Genomic DNA, 18,284 nt, shown 5'->3' with positions numbered 1-18,284 from the left:
CTTCAGGAGCCTGGGAAACAGAGACAATTGCTATGCTTAATGAAAACGTACGGTGTCTGGGCTTTACAAACGGTGTCTCTAACAGCACAGCCCATTTTATAACTAGCAGGAAAGAAATTGTTCTGATGGCAATTACCACAGAGGCATTGTGCCGTTCGCTGGCATAGGCCTGTCGGTAACACTGCGCTTCTCTTAACTACAGCTCACTTCCTTCGGGGCTGCTTAGCGAAGGCAAGTCTGGGGGCTGCTCTCCTGTTCTCGACGAGATGAATTTTCATGCATAGTGCTTGAAAGATGTGCCACCTGCTATTTTATATCTATACTTTATCGTATAATGAACTCTATAAATTCTCACGATAGCTTAAGAGACTTGTAAAACAAGACGCTGGCCTATTTTTTTCTCAGCTCATCAGCGAAGCGGGAAGAGCTGCGGTCGCTCTGAGCTCCCCCAGCCCAGATGCGCCTGAAGCCACGGCTCTAGCTGACTGCCTCCAGGAGAAGGGCATCATAAAACTCGCTGCCAAGAGGTGCTGGCATAGCAATGTCCTGTATCTTTTGCCATGAGCTCCAAGAAACCTCAGCTATTTCAGACATGAGATCCTGCATAGGCTGGAGAGGAAAAGCTCACTAGCATCCTTGCTGGACAAGGACTGTTTGCTGGAGTCATTTTAGGTCAGACTTTAGAAGAGCGTACGGTTCCACATGCCCTTTATTAAGCACTGCATTTAATCTGCCCTTAGACTACCAGCACCTTCCAAAACCAAGCCCACAGCCTGCAGTAAGCTCACGACTGCAAAACCAGAAGCATGTGTTGAAATGAGGCTGTTCCTGAGCAGAGTGCTCGCAGCGAAGAAAGCCAGGATGTGTCAGGACTGCAGAGGGCTTTCTGTCTCAGCCACGGGTGACAGACACCATCGGCACAGAAACTCAGCCCCTGCCTTTCATGCACTTACAGAAGCCGTGACAGCCAAGCTGTTGCAAACCAACTGCACAGGAGTCTCTCTCTCCCTCAGCTATTGCGCTAATTTGGGGGGAGGCGTGGGAAGAGGAGGGCTGAGGAGCCAGGACACAGCATCAGGACGAAGCATCGCCCTGAGAAAAGACCGGTGGCTGGGCAGGGCTGGAAGCTGCACTGCCCGCAGCAGGCAGGAGCTCCGCAGCCCAGACCAGCCGCAGGGCAGGCCCCTGCTGCCTCCAGCGATGCTCCAGGGACGTGCTTCCACCCAGCAGCACGGAGAGCACGTCGTGGAGTCCTGTCTTACCGGGGAACCGCAGCTGGGGCGGGCAGGGCAGCTGCAGCCACTACTTTGCACAGCTCAGGAGTCTTCCCCATTACCGTGGCTCGTACAGAGGCAAGAAGGGGTCTTTCCGCAACTGGGAAATGAAGGAGGACGTAAGAGAGGGGGCAGAAAGCAAGAGCTACTGCACCGGCTTGGCTCCATCCTCCTGTCTGAGGATCCTCTCCTAACACGCTGCTTTTATCCATCCTGCAGATTTCCCTGTGTTCTAGCAGGCAGGCAGAAAAATTTCACAGTGCATCTTAGAAGTCAACAGTAGTTCAGAGGTGTGATGGAAATGTCAAGGAAGACACAAAAATGTCATTTTGTTTGGCTTGGGTTGGATTTCCTTTTCCCACCAGGGGGGTATTACACCCCGTAAGGGTGCCAATTAAGCCGCAGAAGAGGAGCGTGATGACAGTCAGACAACCCCACCGCGAGAACTCGGATTTCTGCTTCTCCTCTCTCCCCGGCTCAGAGCACCTTAGCTAGTCACTGACTGCATCCCATGGTACATGAAGGAAGCTTGTTTTTCCTGGCACTTCTGGAACGAGCCATGTCTCCTTGCTAATGCTCGTATCTGCCCAGCCCCTTTCCGTGCATCCCAGCAGCACACGCACTTCCAGAGCCGCGGAGCCCGGAGGCTTTAAGCCTTTCATCTTTTAAACCACCCCTAAACTGCTTATCTCCAGCAGCAAGCTGGAACGCACAAGTCACCTGCCACAGGGTGAAGGGGAACTGAGGAAAGCAAAGTCTTTTGGTAGTCAACAACTGGGAGCTTTTACTTGTTTTGCTGGGGTTTTAGGCACATCCCCTACTGCCACTGCCCCTGAAGATGCCCATGGGCTCCCATCCCGCAGGCACGGCCTCCATGAGCTGCCAGCAGCCCAACGAGGCCATGTCACAGCAGCTCAGGAGGGGGTAAGTGGGACAGCCCAGCATGCAGCTCCCTCCTTCAGCTTCAGAAACATCAAGGAAGCCTCTGAGGGGCCACAGAGAGACATCACCAGACTGGACTTGAAGCTTGGTGGGTTCAAGCTTCCCTCTCCTGCCGGGGCAGCACTCAGAGGAACCAGAGGTAACCATCTGGGATAAAACTTGGTTCCTTCTCACTCAGATGCCATCAATCCCCAGATGTGAGATGCAGCCTCACCTTATTTTCTGCTTGACCAGTGTGAGTGCAGGCTGGCTCTGCACTCACGCTGGCTCTCCCAGCCCAAGGCCTGCGCTGGCTCTGCAGTGCTGAACCAACCACTCCCGCACCAAAACTGCTCTTCGCACGCAGCTGGGTCCTGCTCTGCAGAAACACCAGCGACCTGCTGCTGGCTTCAATAAATGAATAATGCTCCTCACCAGAGAGAAAGTGATACCAGGACCACCGGGAAGAGATGAAACAGGGCTCACAGCAGCCACACCTTCAGCCTGGGACAGCTGTGCTGACACAGGTGGGGGCACCAGCACACCCGTACCCTCCTCCTGTCCTCCCTCGTTCCCCGGCCCACCCGTGACTGCCCTCCTCCTTGCTCAACGCTGAAGAGCAGCAAAGAGAAAGGTTGTTTGCCCAGCACCAGACGTTTGGAAAGAAATGCCGGCTTGCGGAGGATTCCATGATGCTTAAAGGAGGTTTTAAGGGCCACAATCACATTGTCCCCAGAGGGATAAGACAGTAGCAAAACTCAAGGCCCACCAACACCCCCTGTCCTGCTCGCCCACCCCCCCGAGCCTCCTGCCGACGCCCCAAGGCCCCGGCAGCAGTGCTGCCATCTCTGCGACAAGCGGCACCAAGGGCCAGCCCCGCAGCTGGGAGCAGCGATCGCACTCCCCAGCTGTGTTTAAGGTTCGCGGGCACTCAGGAGCACATCCTGTCATTAATCCACTCCGCCTGTCTGCTGGGGCTCCTCAGAAATCCCGCTGCATTTCCAGGGCTTTCTGCTCAGGACGTGGGCAGCAGGGGCGGAACGAAACAACGTGCCCATAAATAAAGCTAACGACGAGCTTGCTGCTACCCACTTGGCCGTGACCAAAACGTGTTGGTTTTCCGAAATTCGATGATTCTCTCAATTCTAAAGAAACACTTACCACGTGCTGGTAAATGGGCTGACCTTGGAGCATCCTCAGAGCATGCTGCGGGGACCTCTCGGCTCCTGCAGCAGCTGGAGCCCAGCTGGGGTGCACCCCCCGCACCCCAAGCCCGTGAGCCTCGCAGGAACGAGGCTTTTAGCTGAGGACTCTCTCATGTCATGTATATACCCCAGCCAGCTGTTTATTTGAAAATTGTCTAGTTCCTGTGAAACCAAACGTTCTGTATTTAACAGCTTAAGCTATAAGTCATAAAAGCCAAGCTCAGCGGGCTCTGTGTTAGCAGGAACGAGGGATCCAGATGGCTAGCTGAGGTCAGGCTGGGGCCAGCCTTCCCATAAAGGATACACACTTGTGTGTCCTTACTAAAGTTAAGGGATTTAGTAAAAACAAAAATGTTTTTCTTCTGAGCACTCATTTCAGACAATTTTGTTGACTTTACTGAGAAAACTACATCTTTCACAGCGTTTAAAATGACCAGAAGCTGCCAGAAGCAGGAGACCACTATCTTGTGGTTTCACAAGGAATTGGTGCACAGCTTTCTCACTTCATTAAAAAATAAAGCTAATGAGTAGCTACCTCTGTTACGGGCCAGAAGCCGTGGTGAGGTTCTGCAGTCCTGGGAAAACTTCCTGTGGTTTCCTTTCCTCCAGCAAGCAGCACCACCTCCTCTCTGACAGCCGCCTGCTCAGCCAGGATGAGCCCCCTGTTCCTCCGCTCTATTTCCCATCACCCCGTCTCTGCTGATTCCCTTTATCCAGGGAATTATGAGGCAGTGCTAAGGAGATGAGAAACCGTGGCACGACACAGCAGAAAGCATTAGCTGCCCCATGTTCTCCCTCAAAAAGACCCGCGTGGTGCATCTGAAAACACTCAGCGAGCAGCGAGCCAACAGAAACAGAGTAAATACAGATTTCAAACCTCTCGAAACCAAATCCCTATAAAGAAAATTATTGTTCTCTCAGCGCCACATGCTTCTGATTGCATCAAAATGCATTCACATAACAATCACTTTTCCTAAGCTGACCAAGTCTCAGGAAATGGTCTGGGGCTGAAAGCCGCACTTCACTTGCCCAGGACTACGCAAGTACCGGTGGCTCGCAGCACCACGCTTCCGCCAACAAAAGGCAACGCTGATTGCAACGCTCTTATCAAGACAGAACGAGTCAAAAATAGTGCTTCGACCTCAAGGTTATGGGCTTTGTGGGTCACAGCAAAGCCGTTAACACCCAATAGTCGTTTGAGCAATTACAAAAACAAGTTTTTACGTACTTTACCTAGCAAACCTACCTCTTTTTTCTTGAACCCCCACGTAAGTCTTGGGGAAAATTCAGAATAGAAAGTCATTACTCAGAAGCGCGTAATAGCTTCCTTAAAACACCATTCTGCTCTGTAAATACCCGCAACAAGCCTGAAGAAAAGAACTGAGAAGCCAAGTATTGCTGATGCATTAGACCACAAGGGCTGCAGCCTCCTGTAGCAGGGTATTTCAGCCACTTTAGCATGATTTAAGCCTGATGCCAAGTGAGTCGTGTGTAGTATGGAAAGTCCTAAAGGAAAGGCGGTTATTTTGAGGATATAATTTTGAAACACAACCCTTACAGCTCAAAACCGATTTCCATATAGACAGAGAGATACTAGATTTCCTTAAAAGAGGGGGATGATCCCCTTTGCTTAGGGATACAGCACGATGCCATGGGTAAAAGCCTTGCTTTCTCCTCATTTTCTGCCCACCCCATCACATACAAGAGGACGGGGCAACACTTGCAGCACTTGGTCCAAAGTTCGGGGGCTGCTCCTGGCTGAGCATCCGTCAGGCAACGTGCTGGGAACAAACCTCTGAGCTGGCAGAGCGCAAGCCGAGTGAGCGATGCATCCAAATCCTCCTCAGCTGGGAGGAGCCGCCAGCGGCCGTGGTGCTGTGCAATAGGTGTAGGTACTGAGCGCATCCATAACACACGAGGGTTTGGGCTGAGTGGGACCTGTCATTGTAGGCACTGAGGGGAGGCGCTGGTCCTTGAGGACTTTCTAACCCAACACACAGACAGAAAATGGAAAAAGAAAGCATGGTTATTGCCACGTACTTGTATTTATGACACTGAGGCTCTCCGTAATAAAAAATTGTAATTCAGCATCAGCATAGGTTATGTTCCTAGGAAGTAATACCACGGCAACGTTATCTGCCTCTGGCCTTCCATAACCTGCCTCCTATTCCCCAGCTGCCGTGCTATCTGCTATCTCCTCTTCCCTGCCTCTCATTTCTTAGGCTTGTCCCTGGATTCAATTTCAAGGAAAATAGTTCTAAAAAAAAATAAATGCACTGCATTGTGCCCTTTGTTATTTTTAAAAGGCTGTGAATTGATGCCAAGGAAGATAAAATGCCTTCCCTGAAATCACAGCCAGGCTCTACAGCACAGCAGGGCAGTGCGGGCAGCTTCTGCCGTTCCGTCTGAGCTCTGAGGACAGCATCCCCACCCCTGCTCAGCCAAGGGCTGCAGCCTCTGCCTGCAGTACACACATCATATGGGCATAGCCTCAAGTTTATCTCAAGCTCCTTTAAAAGCCCTGCTCATCATTCAAAGGAAAACGTGTGACCTTTTGTGGCATCTCTCTGGAAGGAGCTTTCACGGCTGTTGGAGATGATTAGGAGACAACGGTGTTTGGAATGCAAATGAAGAAATCCCACTGCTGCTTATTCTCTGGTGTTAAGAAGCAGATTTCTCTGGGTTTTGTGTGAGCTGGGGAAATGCACCAAAACAGGACCTGAGCAATGGAGTGGCAGGGAGCTGTCTGGCCTCTCCTTCCTCTTGCGGGGAAGCTCCGCTCTTCTCCTTTCAGGTGCACGAGGGCACCCTCCAGCTGTGGAGCGGTCAGAAGAAGGTGCCCCCAGCCTGGGGGAGGCCAAAACCGGAGGTGAGGAAGGAGTTCAAGTTCCCCTCTTGCTGCTGGGCAGCCAAAAGAGGGGTATTCCCAGCTGGCCTGACCCGAGAAGTTGCGCCACTGACCTAAGTGGAACAGCTCCAAACCATATGGCCGAGCCGCTAGTTCAGGCAGACCTCTAAGCCTGATGCTAGCACAACCCCCGGTCATGGCAGCAGAACCCTCAGCGCTCCTGGGAGCCACGGGGCATCCGTCCTCAGCCCCCGTGAGGTTACTGGGATGGGATCCGCCTTTATGTAGCTCCCCATTCCTTCAAGGCCCCTGCATCCACATGGTTAGCGCCAATGTTCTGGTGGCCTCTTGTTGCTGAGCTGGCCAGGTTCCCAGAAAACATATGCCACGTGAAGTAGCCTCCCCCCAAATTACTCCAAACCAATTAAAACAGTTTTCAAAAGGAATTGCCTCTTGGCCGAGCATGCTTTGCGGAAGCTGTGTTTTGCTCTCCTTACTGACTGCCGTGGGCTTTGTGCCCCGGCTCTGCCTCCATCAGGGCCCAACAGCAAAGGTGCCAGCCCCAAATTACCCGAGGGAAGCTACAGCCTTCTGGCCCACGGCCCAGGAGAAGGTGAGCCAACACCAGGCTCCAACCAGAAGTGAATATGGACCCCACTCATCCTGAACACGTGTGACAGTGGGGCCACACCGCCTGGGAAACAGGAAACAAATCTCCTATGACCCCGTACACGGGCTCGGTGCCACAAGGCTGAAGATAAATAATCGATGCCTGAACTGGGCGGCATCCTCCTGCTGCCGCACAGCTCTGCATGACAACTGCACGGCGAGGTGACACCAGCCCTTAGGCAGCAGGAATTACTGGATACCACCTTAATTTTGCTGCATCCCTGCATCGCAGGGACTCGCTCTGTGAATGAGCCAGGGTATTTTTAATCTGTATGTAGGTAAGCGACAGCATACTTCATCCTGAGTGCCACAGGTGACAATGGGGGGAGAGGATTTTGTCATCGGCGCAAACAGCACGCCAGGGAAACCGAACCAAAGAGATGCTGACGTAAAGACTGAGCACACACCTGGTGTAAAGGTAACTGCTTAAAGCAAGAAAATATTACTGCTAAATTTGAAGTGATTCTTTGTATGTGCACGTAGCTGTAATAGATTTGCTCCAGCCATCACCAGCTGTTGATTGAACGAACGCTGCTGCACGTGGCTCTTCCCATGCCGAGACACCAACGGGTGCTCAAGAGGCTGGAAGAGAGGACTTGGTCTTCTCGATGAACTGCGTGTTGTGAATTACTTGTTCCTATCTTATTCCTAAGAAAAATTGGGTTATGGTTAAAATAATCCACCCTAATCTTGCTGCCCACAGAAAAGGTCTTGCAAAAGCTGTTTTATCACCTGGACCGAGAAGGGAACCCAGTCCCAGCCCCAGGACAGCGCTGCTAAGCACCACGTGTGAATTACCTTTTTACCCATCTGACCCCATCCCAAAGGAAAGAGTTTATTGATTATTGAGCCAAAAAGCCTCACCCGCTCTAAGTTGTTTTACTGCTGATTATTAATAAAAACAACCAACAGAAAATGATTTTTCTTGCATCCAACTTCCACCACGCTCCACCAGCTGCGAAGGTGCCCAGATGGGGACCAATCATTTCTTACGTGATCTGAAATTGTGAAACGCGTACAAAGAAGCTAAAAGCCACCTCCCAAGCCTGCTCTGTTTTCACGTAGTTAATGAGCCCCATTCTGTATGAAATACACATCCTCGGTGGGTTTATGGAGAACATATGTAGGGACTTCTGCCACTGGGATTTCCTTAGACAGAAAGAGTAAATAACATGCAGTAAGGAACGGCGCTGTAGGAAACACTGCCCTAATTTTGATGGCATATGCTTTACTGTGCTGTTTGCAACCAGTCAATAAAACCACACAAATCTGTTTGAATATGGAAATGGAAGCATTTCAACATGAGCTTAATTCTTAAGGTTGTGCCCACACAGCCGCGTGCGCTGTTATTAAACCACCTGAAGAAACCAAACTCCAGCAGCCTTTGCGGTGTGTTTCCCACACCATCCCCACCTTTAAACGTTCAGCTAAGTCCGTCACAACGACTGCCTGTTACGATCACTCCAAATGCTGGACGTTACGTATAAATTAAAGCCACGCAGGTGGGAATTAAAACATCTCCGCTGGTATCCGCAGCGTGTATCTGAACACCTCCGCACTCACACAACTACACCTTGACTGGCAACGTATGGGATGTCATTAGACCAATTAACTGCAGATCAACCGAGAAACAGACGCCATCAGCAAAACTGGGACATGGCTTAGGGCTTTTCGGGTTTAAGGGCTGCATTAGAAGTGTATCGCTAGCAGCCATAAGCAGCACAGAAGAATGGGCAATGTGGGAAGCAAAGCAAGCCAAAGCTCTAGCAGCTCAACGTGAATAACTAGAAAGCGAATCTCCGTAGTTAATATTTAACAAGAAATTGTCCCATTCTGCCAACTTCATTAATGTCACTTCTCAGAATAACAATAGCCTCTAGCAAGAGGCTCCACGGTGACAATTTCAATTAAGTTTCCCCATCTTTATCTCACAGGTCACCTGCTAAAAACCGCATGCTTACAACATCTTTTCTTAGGAGCAGACCAACTGCAGCGGAGGTGCAGCGCTCATCTGAGCCAGCCAGGTCCCATCATCGTAGCTCCACCTGGCTAAGTGGCTCTGCACGGTGTGCGAGCTCCCTGGCATGCAGGTGGAGTACCTCCAGGTCCCATCTCAGCAAGGGACTGACCTGGTCACCCTAGCTTCAAGCCGGGATAGGGCATGCACAGGCTTTAGGTAGCTATATAAATACATGTGTCTTCAGCATCTACCTCACAGCATCCAGATTTGGGAAGGTTTTCCATTTTTTCACATTTTTTAGGCAAGAAACCAAGTAATGCAGTCAGCTGCGAGGCTGGGAATTAAATGACTTGTCCCAGGTTGCAGAGCAATGAATAATAGATCCGGGAGAGAATTGCCTTCATGCAAGCAATTTTCTGCATCAACATCCTAGACCGCTCTTTCCACGAAGCGCTGCAGAGTTGCCCCACCATGTGAGCTGCTTAAACTTCATGAATTGCTCCTCCATCCCCATCCTCCTCTTTTTCCCCTCCCAGAAACTGCAGCTGATACCAAGGAAGCAGGATAAAAACCTGGGCTTGCAAAGAATCACCAGATACTTGATCGAAGCCTAAAAAGACAAGACCAGACCTGAACCACTACAAGGGGGGACAACCCAAACGAGTCAGCAAATGCACAACTGCTGCTGGACAAACCCCAGCCAGGGCAATGCAGCGCAGGCACAGCAAAACCCTGAGCGCCCATTTCCCCAGGCAGCCAGCATCTTTTGTACCTGAAGGTTTCCTTTAATCCATTTTTGCCATCTAAACGTACTCATACATTTTGCTGCTTTGAACTTAAAAATCACAACCAGGGAAGAGCGCTTCCTAACTAAGAACTTATTTTCGTACGTGCAGTCGTGTTGTGTCTGAGTGTCCCCACACCAGCTTCACAACTCTCAAACTGTTTTATTCAGTGTGCCTAGCCAGCTACAGTTCCTCACATTTTCTTTTCCAACAGCCTATCTGCTTCCTAGTTGTTCTGTACTTTTGCTTAAGTGAGCCTGCAGCACTCGCACAGTCCTTTCACCTCCCGTCCCGAACGGCAGTGCAGGGGGGCGCTTGGTGCAGGGGCAATAAAGGTGCTTGTTCTTGTGTCTGACAACACCAAAGCCACGCTAAAAGCTGGCCTTAACAAGAATCCAAAGCAGAAAATAATCTTTTCCTTCTGGCAGGGCTCTGATGTCGTGCTGGCTGACCTCTCTGGGGACCACAACCACCTGCAGAAGCCTCCCAGAACGCTCCTGCTTCCCTGCACCCCCTGAAGTGGTCGTGGCTCGGGCAGCTCGTCACCGGGAAGAACTGCACTCGGGTGCTCCAGTGTCTGCAGCCCTGTAAAGGAGCTTCGTTACCGCTAAGGACATCTGGCTAAAACGCATCCCAGAAACATCAGCTGCAGCCCGCCTGCTCCCGCACACGTGTGCTGCTGCAGATTTGGGCAGCTGCTGCATGTACCCAGCGCTGGGCCCGGCCCACAGACACGAAGAACTTCAGCCTGCTGACCGCTGCCAGGCTTCTGAATCACTGCCATCTCTCGACAGCAGGTGAGCAGCCTGACTTTGATGCCAACAGGCACAAAGACCAGACTTGGCACTGCGCTGCACGCTTACCCTTATGCCTTCAGTGCTGTTAGCCCCCTTCGAGCTCCTTCAGTCCTCTCAACTCCTGCTTGCAAAATTTGCAACATGTTCCCTGGAGCATCTTCCACGTCCAGCCCTTGTCTTCTCCAAACCTCGATTTCCCTGCTATCGTATTAAATCATAAGATGCACTTCAGCTTTCAACGCCTGATGCTACAGCCACTGCTTGTATAGCTCCTGCTTTCTGTTCAGAGCACAGCACCCCGTTAAAGAGTGCTGATTAACCAGGATGGCAAATGCTGCAGTGAGGTCCCTGCTATCAACCCCATGTCTCGTGCCGTAAGTCACTCATGCCAAAAACAGGGGGCGGGGAGGCAGATTTACTGGCATTGCAGTGAGACATGTTTTTCTGTGAAGAAAAGCAGCAGCTCCTTTATCCAGCAATGAATGCAGCCTGGCCAGTGGTTTAGAGACCTCGTAAGACCCGGGTAAAGATAACAGCAAAACCAAGTCATGCTGCGTGAAGAGGACAGATGGCAGCCACACAATAGCCATCGAGTCCATTTAAACAGCCAGGAGCTCTCCCTGCGCCCAGCCCCGCTCTATCCGTGCTGTTCTAAGCGCAGCTCTCGGCGTGTGGAGCCCTCTAACCTGGAACAGGTGCAGGGGGCACGGTTTTTCCTTCCACACCACCACTTACAAACACACCCATTCTCCCCAACAAGTGCAAAAGAAACAAAGCTGAGACAGATGCTCCTGCCCAGCAGTGATAAGCTGTGCCTCTGACTCGCGAGCACAAGTGCAGGAGCCCGGGACAAAGCAGCACAGCTCCAGGGAAAGCAGGGGAGTGCTGCAGAAGAAAGGCAATGCCCAGCCTCCGCACCAGGAGAGAACCGGTGGCAGGCACGGGGAAAAAGGGAGCAAGAAAGCACTGCTGGCAGCTGGGGGCTTGGAGGGGGCAGGCTGCCCTGAGTTTGGAATATGGATCAGCGAAAGACTCGACTCCACTAAGCAGCCCAGGGCTTCAGATCCAATGGCAGTTCCTGCTGCAGGCAGCAGCGCCCCGAAAGCAAAGCTCTGCTGAGCCAAGTCAGCAGCCAGAGACGAGCGGAAAAGCTGGAGGGGAGGCAGCGGGGCAGTGGGACAGAGCATCCCAGCAAGCCTCTCGGAGTCTGAGGGCCCTTCCCTCACACAGAGGGCAAGGCAGGGGCTTTTGCTATTGCAGGGATTCCTCCAGCCCATGGGCTTAGGCAGAGGGCTGCCAGAGAGCCATCTGAGCGGCGTGCTGCTTTGCTTCCTCACCTCCGGCGAGCACTGCAAGGAGCTTTGCTGGGAAACAGAAATGCTCGGGGTTCAGTTCTTGTAAGCAGTCAGTTGTAATCCTCAAGTTAAGTTGTAAGCCAGAGCTGGGTGCAGGGCTCCAGGTGGGGTCTGGTTAGAGCAGAGCAGAGGGGCACATTGCCCTCCCTGCTGCTGCCCACGCCGTGTTGGTGCAGCCCAGGACACGGTTGGCTTTCTGGGCTGCAGGCACACACTGCTGGCTTGTGTTGAGCTTCTGTCAACCAGCACCCCCAGGTCCTTAGCCTCAGGGCTGCTCTCAATCCGTTCTCTGCCCAGCCTGTGTTTGGGCTTGGGACTGCCCCAACAAATACAGCCCAAAAACTGAGTTTGTAAAGCAGAGTGAAATTTCAGGCAAGTGAAGAAAGGTACATTCCTTTTTTCCCTTAACATCACAGATTTAATGTCTGCTTCTCTTTATTCTGTGTGATTATACACCCCTATGTACAGGCTAAATTCCTATTTGGTTTCTGAAGGAAGCTGATTTGCTCCAGGAATCAGTTTATCCACAGTACTTTATCCCAACAGACCCTCGTAAAACTGCTGCTAACTCCAGCGCTCCTCCGCTGACAGCATGGAGAAGAGTTTGATTTGACATCTCCCCTGCCCACCTGGATACTGCCTGAAGGCATTTCGTGGGGCAAACCGTTCTTACAGGGGCTAATGTAATGTAAGAGAGAGCTTCAGTAAATGTATGCAAACACTAGAGATGTAAGTGAACACGTGGACACAAACGCAATGATCTGACTGTCCCCCTTTGCCCTAGGTCTCACTGTTTGTTTCTTGTATTTTTTTTTTTTTTTTTTCATTTTCAGTTAGAGGCTGGTATATTGCAAGGCAAAATTACAAATATTTTGCAAAGCTGAATCCATTGCCAAATACTCATGTCTGTGCAGATTAAACCTTGCTTAAAAGATGCAAACCGCTGATGCTCCTGCTCACGGGAGCAAGGACCCCTTCATGTCGCCCCTGACTCCTCTAACCCATGGGTAAACGCTGCCCTTGAGGAACAGGGACAGCACTGTGCTGGCGCTGTGCTTGGCAACACCCTGCCCCGCGCCTACCCACAGCATCCCAGCTGGCTGCAGACACCTCCCCCTGACTTCCTTACCAGAAATAGTTTCAGCATCACCGTGGGCTGGCACCGGCAGGCACGCCGGGTTGCAACAAACAGTCACATCCACACCAGATCTGGGTTGTCCCTATTACGTGCCCAAGGTCTCAAAATGCATCTTTTTGGCACGGTCGCTTCTCCCTGATTGTCTTTCATCGCTGCCAGCCAAGGCATGGCACAATAGAACTGGCTCGGGGTGATGCTGCTGCCTCCTCCAAAGCCCTCGGACAGCAGCTGGTACGGGGAACACGAGCACTGCTTTAAAGCAGGGCTGGCTGGGCAGAGATTCTGATGATTGTGGAATGATAGGGAAAAAAAAAAAAACAACTCAAAAGCCCCACCAAGCTGGGTTTAAGCACCAGCAGATCTGTAAAATACAGCCAAGGTGAGATGGAGTTACAGGACAAGAACACAAACCTCTTCCAGTGAGTTATTCTTAGTTTGTGAATTGTTTGCAAGACACATGGACGTGTTACTCATACCATGGAGCACAGTCTCCATCCCTCGTGTTCCATAATTTATCACTGAAGTGCTCAAGTTTCCTCCTTGTGTGTAAGGCACACAACTGCATAAGGCTTTTGCAGATGATACAATTGTAAAACTACATTTAGTAGTTTTATACATGAGTCTAGAATTTACCTTTCATAATTGCTTTCATAAGCATTCACCGAAAGATGTTTTCACCAATGGACAAACAACCACCCTAAGAAATAAGCACATTTGTTAAGATACTCGAGGGCATTCCCTGTGTTCTGCAGGAAATGTTGCTGCAGTAAGCAGCTCTGTCCGTTTCCCACGGCTGCTGTTACAAACACTGCTCTTCTCCTTGTTAATTATGCAACGCCACCTCTAAAAGTAGTAGCGACAGTTCTTATTTTAATGAGTATTCGTGTGCTTAGTTGCATTGCAGGAGTCCTTCGTGGCAACTCCCCAGAAAGAGGGCTCAGTCCTCCTAGGCACCGCGCACCCACCCAAGGAGGAGCCGAGCTCCTCCCAGGGGGACATCAACGGCACCGCTGCGGACAGCGCGCCCACGGCACCGGGGCTGAGAGCACGAACCTCTGGGGATCCCAGTGGGTTTGCCAAAAAAAATTAGGCCTCTTTGCTCTATGCGGAGGGCTATGGAGCAAGTGGGGATCACAAAGTTGTACGCATCAGATTTTGTACGCTGAGCATCCCAATTTGTTACTCTAACTTCTATTTTAATGTGACTATAGGAAAGAAAAAAAAAAAAAAGGGGATCCATCAGTGCAGTCCTGAGTCATTCTTTGGCATCTAATGTTCCTTTAGTCTTATCGTCGTGTTGCTGAGCTCAGGATAACTCAGCCAAGGCCTTGTCCTTGTGGAGATGCAGAGCACAGGGTGCAGGAGCAGCGCTGACCCCACTACAGTGCCCTGAGCAAGGAGCCCACCGTACAGCACTTTTGCCTACATTGTGCTTGCCTTCAAAATAAAGCATGTGCGCTTCTAATTTCTTAAAGAGCTTTACAATTCCTTTAGAAACACACAAGAGCAACAGTCAGACCCCACAGGAGCTGTATGGGGATGGGGATGTGCCCCTGCTGGGCAGCAGATCCTCATCCTGGGCAAGCACCACCGCAGCTGCCCGGGGTTACAGCCCGCTGTAGCACCAGGATGGGGCCTGGACACACAGGCTTGTTGGCATACCTCCAGCTGCAGCCGTGCCCTGATGTAACATCCATTTATCAGCACAGCCAGCAGCCATCTCCAGTCTTTATAAACTTGGTTTGCGCTGCATTAAGGCGATAAGGAAGACCCTAAAGGCAAGCAAACAGCCGAGTCACTGCAGCAACGCTAAGAAACACTGCGAAGGGTTTGGGATTGATGCGAGTAAATCCCCCCCAAACAGATTTCAGGTCAGCTGCTGTGACGACAGACATCCTAAAGCAGGTAGGTCTGTCCTAAATTATTAAATGCCACTGGCTTTGTCCCTGCGCTGACCCCAGAGATCACTTGAGGGGGACTGTGACTGCGCACTGTGTTTTACATTCTGGCTTTCAGACGAAATGAAAGCAAGCTGGTGCTAGCAGCGGGGCTGCTCCCTGGGTGCTCAGGGCTGACAGCGAGGTGCTGCAGTGCCGGCTGCAGTGCTGGAAGTGACAGCAGGGTCTCCGGGCCTACAGCATCCTAAGGCAGAATATGATCCACCTCCAAATCCTTGCAGCCCTGTGCTATCCAATTTCTCCTTGATGTCTGCCTCAAATATCTAAAAATGAAATAAATAGCAGGGAAAAACACACACAGAAACGATCAGACACTAGCACTCTTCCTGATGCCCACTGAGGATGTCAAGTACAGTTGCAGGAGAGCAGCAGGCATTGCCTGAGCATTGCTGCCAGCAGCGTGCCGGGACCGGAGGCGCTCTGCCCAACACTGCTGCGAGGCCACACGGTGCGGGTGGCAGAGCTCCTTGCTGCAGGACAGAGCCAGGAGCCCTCCCAAGCAGCAAAAGCAGGCGCTGGTTTCACACCTCTTCCCCTCTGCTGTGCTGCATACACGATGGACCGTGCTGTCCTGTCCACGAAGGTGTCAGTGATTTGTTGAGGAGCATCTCACTGCAACGTGCTGCGGGTTTGTTCCGTAACAGCCTGCGGGCCCCAGCCACAACCCAAACACCCGAATGAGGAAGGGGAGGACGTGCCACGCACATGTCCCCAGAGCTGCCACACATACCTTGCTCTCCCCAGCCAGTCTCAGGTCTGAGGTTTCCACTGCATGGCAACGTTTGTCAGTCCTACACGCTACGATGCAGAGCAGCACAGTGCTCGGGTGCCCTCGGGCACGTGGCTGGCAGTGACTGGGGAGCAGCAGACACCGGCTCCTGAGGGGACTGGACGACAGCAGGAGTTTTACCCTGACATTTACATACGCAGCCCTGCCGCCTTTCCCCACTGCTCACCATCCCCGTCTCTAGCACTCCCAAACCTCTCCCCCTTGATGATGAAAAGGCTAAAGAAAGACACTTTCTTCAACGTGACTCATCTTCTTTTAGCCAATTAAGGAATGCATTTGCATTTTTAAGAACATTTACACACGCAAAGTAAGAAAAGGGAAAAGTGAATCCAATTTACTAACCACACACACTGAAAAATCACCTTATCGCAAGAACCAGGATGACTCAGAAAGCAAATGTAAATAGCTTCTGTGATTTAGCACTGACTGACACCCAGTGTATTAAAATAAATTGCCCATGATTTCTCGCAAGCTCCATGCTAATGCACTCCATAAAATGTCAGTGAAAACGCAGCAGTGCCTAACTATCTCGAGGCTTCAGTCGGTGGCAAATAATACAGCGAATTGTCCTGTGACCACGCCAGGGACAGGAAGTCAATCTGCATCTCCGGCCTTTGGGGGAACGTTCCAGGTTTGCAAAGCGTGAGTCAGCAGCATTGCTGCTATGTGGGTTGGGTTTTTTTTCCTACCATGCTGCCGGCAACACAGTCCCTCCCGGCTTTTCCGGCTCCAGCCTGCTGGCTTATTCTCCATCACAGAGAGTGGAACAGGTGAATTGATTGATCATCTCCATCACCCTCACGTTAAAAGCCACCACAGACCTGTCCGACCATGACAAGTTTATACAGCAAAGAGCTCTACGGGAAGGAAGAGTTAAGCTGATTGTTGAAGGTGGGGGGAATTGAGTATTTTACTAAATGCATTCTAACCTTTTTACTGTTCCTGCTACGACATCGATACCAAAACCACCTCCATCACTGCAGCCAAGACAGAAGCCACCATTCTAGGTCCCACAAGCACAATTTGCACGTGCATGGCTTCCCCTAAAGATCCTCAGTATTTTGCAGAGTTGATGAACATACCCCTGTTGAGGAATACACTGGCATTTTGCCTTAGACAGACGAACAAACTAACCAGGAGCTGAGGACACAAGCTTCCAAAAGGAGCCTGGCAGCCTGCAGCCCGTCACACGAACTGCAGGCCTGCACCTGATCAGTTCCTCCTCCAACCAGGGCCACGTGAGCTGAGCTCCTGGCCAGTTCCTCCTCCGCTGGATTTCTGTGCTTTGACAATTTTCTTGACAGGTTACGCAGGGTATCCTTGCTACAGTTACTAACCCAAATCTCTGCCACTGCAAACGGCTGGGTGTCCTTAATTCTTAATATTTAACCACAGAGAGCAAAGGACATGAAGTGTCCTAGAAGTGACAAAGCTGAAAAAAGCCCTCCCTTCCCTCATGTGGAGGAAACACCAGCGCAAGCTCACCACTTACTTGTTGCCTCTCCTCCTCCACCCAGGCAGTACATGCACATGCCAGCCAGCGGCCCAGAGCAGCTTCAGCATACACCGTGCCCTGCCCAGAGGGCAGCAAGGGGCCACGGAGAAACCGGGATACTCTGGTGCAAACATAACGGAAGATACGGTGGGGAGGAGAGGCACGAAAGATAAAACCCATATGAAAGGAAATTCCATTAGGACCATGAACTATTAGCTCCACGCTAACCCGCAGAAACAAGTTTTCTGGGGATTTTCTTCTTCCCAGCTAATCATTGGAGTCCATTGGCTAATTTAAGCCTGCTTTGGTGCAGAATCACAAACAACTATGTTCCTACAAGTCACACGAAAGCAGACATCCAAGTGGATGACGCATACGCTACAAGGGACCCCACTTTGGTGCCCCAAATGAAAGGAAAGCCATGATACAGGACCCTTATCTGCCAGCAAAAAAATACCTAGGAGACAGCCTTTCTAATCAGTAAAACAGCAGAGGAATCTTCACCGAGAACTCATCATCAGGCACAAGACATAAATCAACAGGAAGGCCAGCACCAAAACCCAAAACCAACCAGAATCTGCTTGTTTCACATAGTCATGAGAAAAGACTGCGGTAACACTGGTGGTCTAAACCCAGCCCCAGGGGATGCGAAGCCCCTGCGTGGAACACCGTCAAGCCAAACTCCACCTTACCTCCATTGCACGTGCCGAGGAAGGGTTGCCTAGAGAGCGGGGTTAAAACTGGACGCCGATCCCGGGACAGAGGCAAACACAGGGCCCGGGCTTGCTTCTGGTGCCGCTGCCTGCCCGAGAGGCGCGGGGACGAAGTAACGGCGTGTGGCTTCTGAGCGCCTCTGGCGCAGTTGGTCACCGTGTCGTTTGTTTCAGCCAAGGAGAGCGCCAAGCATCACGTCATTCTGGGTGCCTGCCCTGAGCCACAGAGCGTAGCCTAACACACCTCAGCGCTACCACAAGCTCTGGCTTCTGGTGCCTTTCTATATCAGCTGATAAAAGGTTTTTCTTTTGATAGTCTGAGCCATCTCTTTCGACCCCTGTGGCCATTGGGTTTTTAAACCCTGCCAATCTACAA

At 51.3% G+C, this 18,284-nt stretch overlaps 1 protein-coding gene across 25 annotated transcripts in view; it reads right to left on the bottom strand.

Moving 5' to 3' along the window:
* MAP2 (microtubule associated protein 2) overlaps positions 1–18,284 on the bottom strand; it is a 195,364-nt gene that overhangs the window by 93,922 nt on the left and 83,158 nt on the right. Inside the window, exon 1 of one of the 25 annotated variants that reach the window (XM_035331551.1) lies at positions 17,888–18,005. The exons of the other annotated variants lie outside the window; for them this stretch is intronic. The gene's annotated coding sequence lies outside the window, so the exon portion shown is untranslated. Of the gene's footprint in view, positions 1–17,887; positions 18,006–18,284 lie in introns of those variants that run through there. 25 annotated transcript variants of the gene reach the window in all.

This window comes from Oxyura jamaicensis, chromosome 7, assembly GCF_011077185.1.
Source record: "Oxyura jamaicensis isolate SHBP4307 breed ruddy duck chromosome 7, BPBGC_Ojam_1.0, whole genome shotgun sequence".
NCBI lineage: Eukaryota > Metazoa > Chordata > Aves > Anseriformes > Anatidae > Oxyura > Oxyura jamaicensis.
The sequence above is the reverse complement of the archived record's forward strand: the minus strand, read 5'-3'. Positions and strand labels throughout refer to the sequence as shown.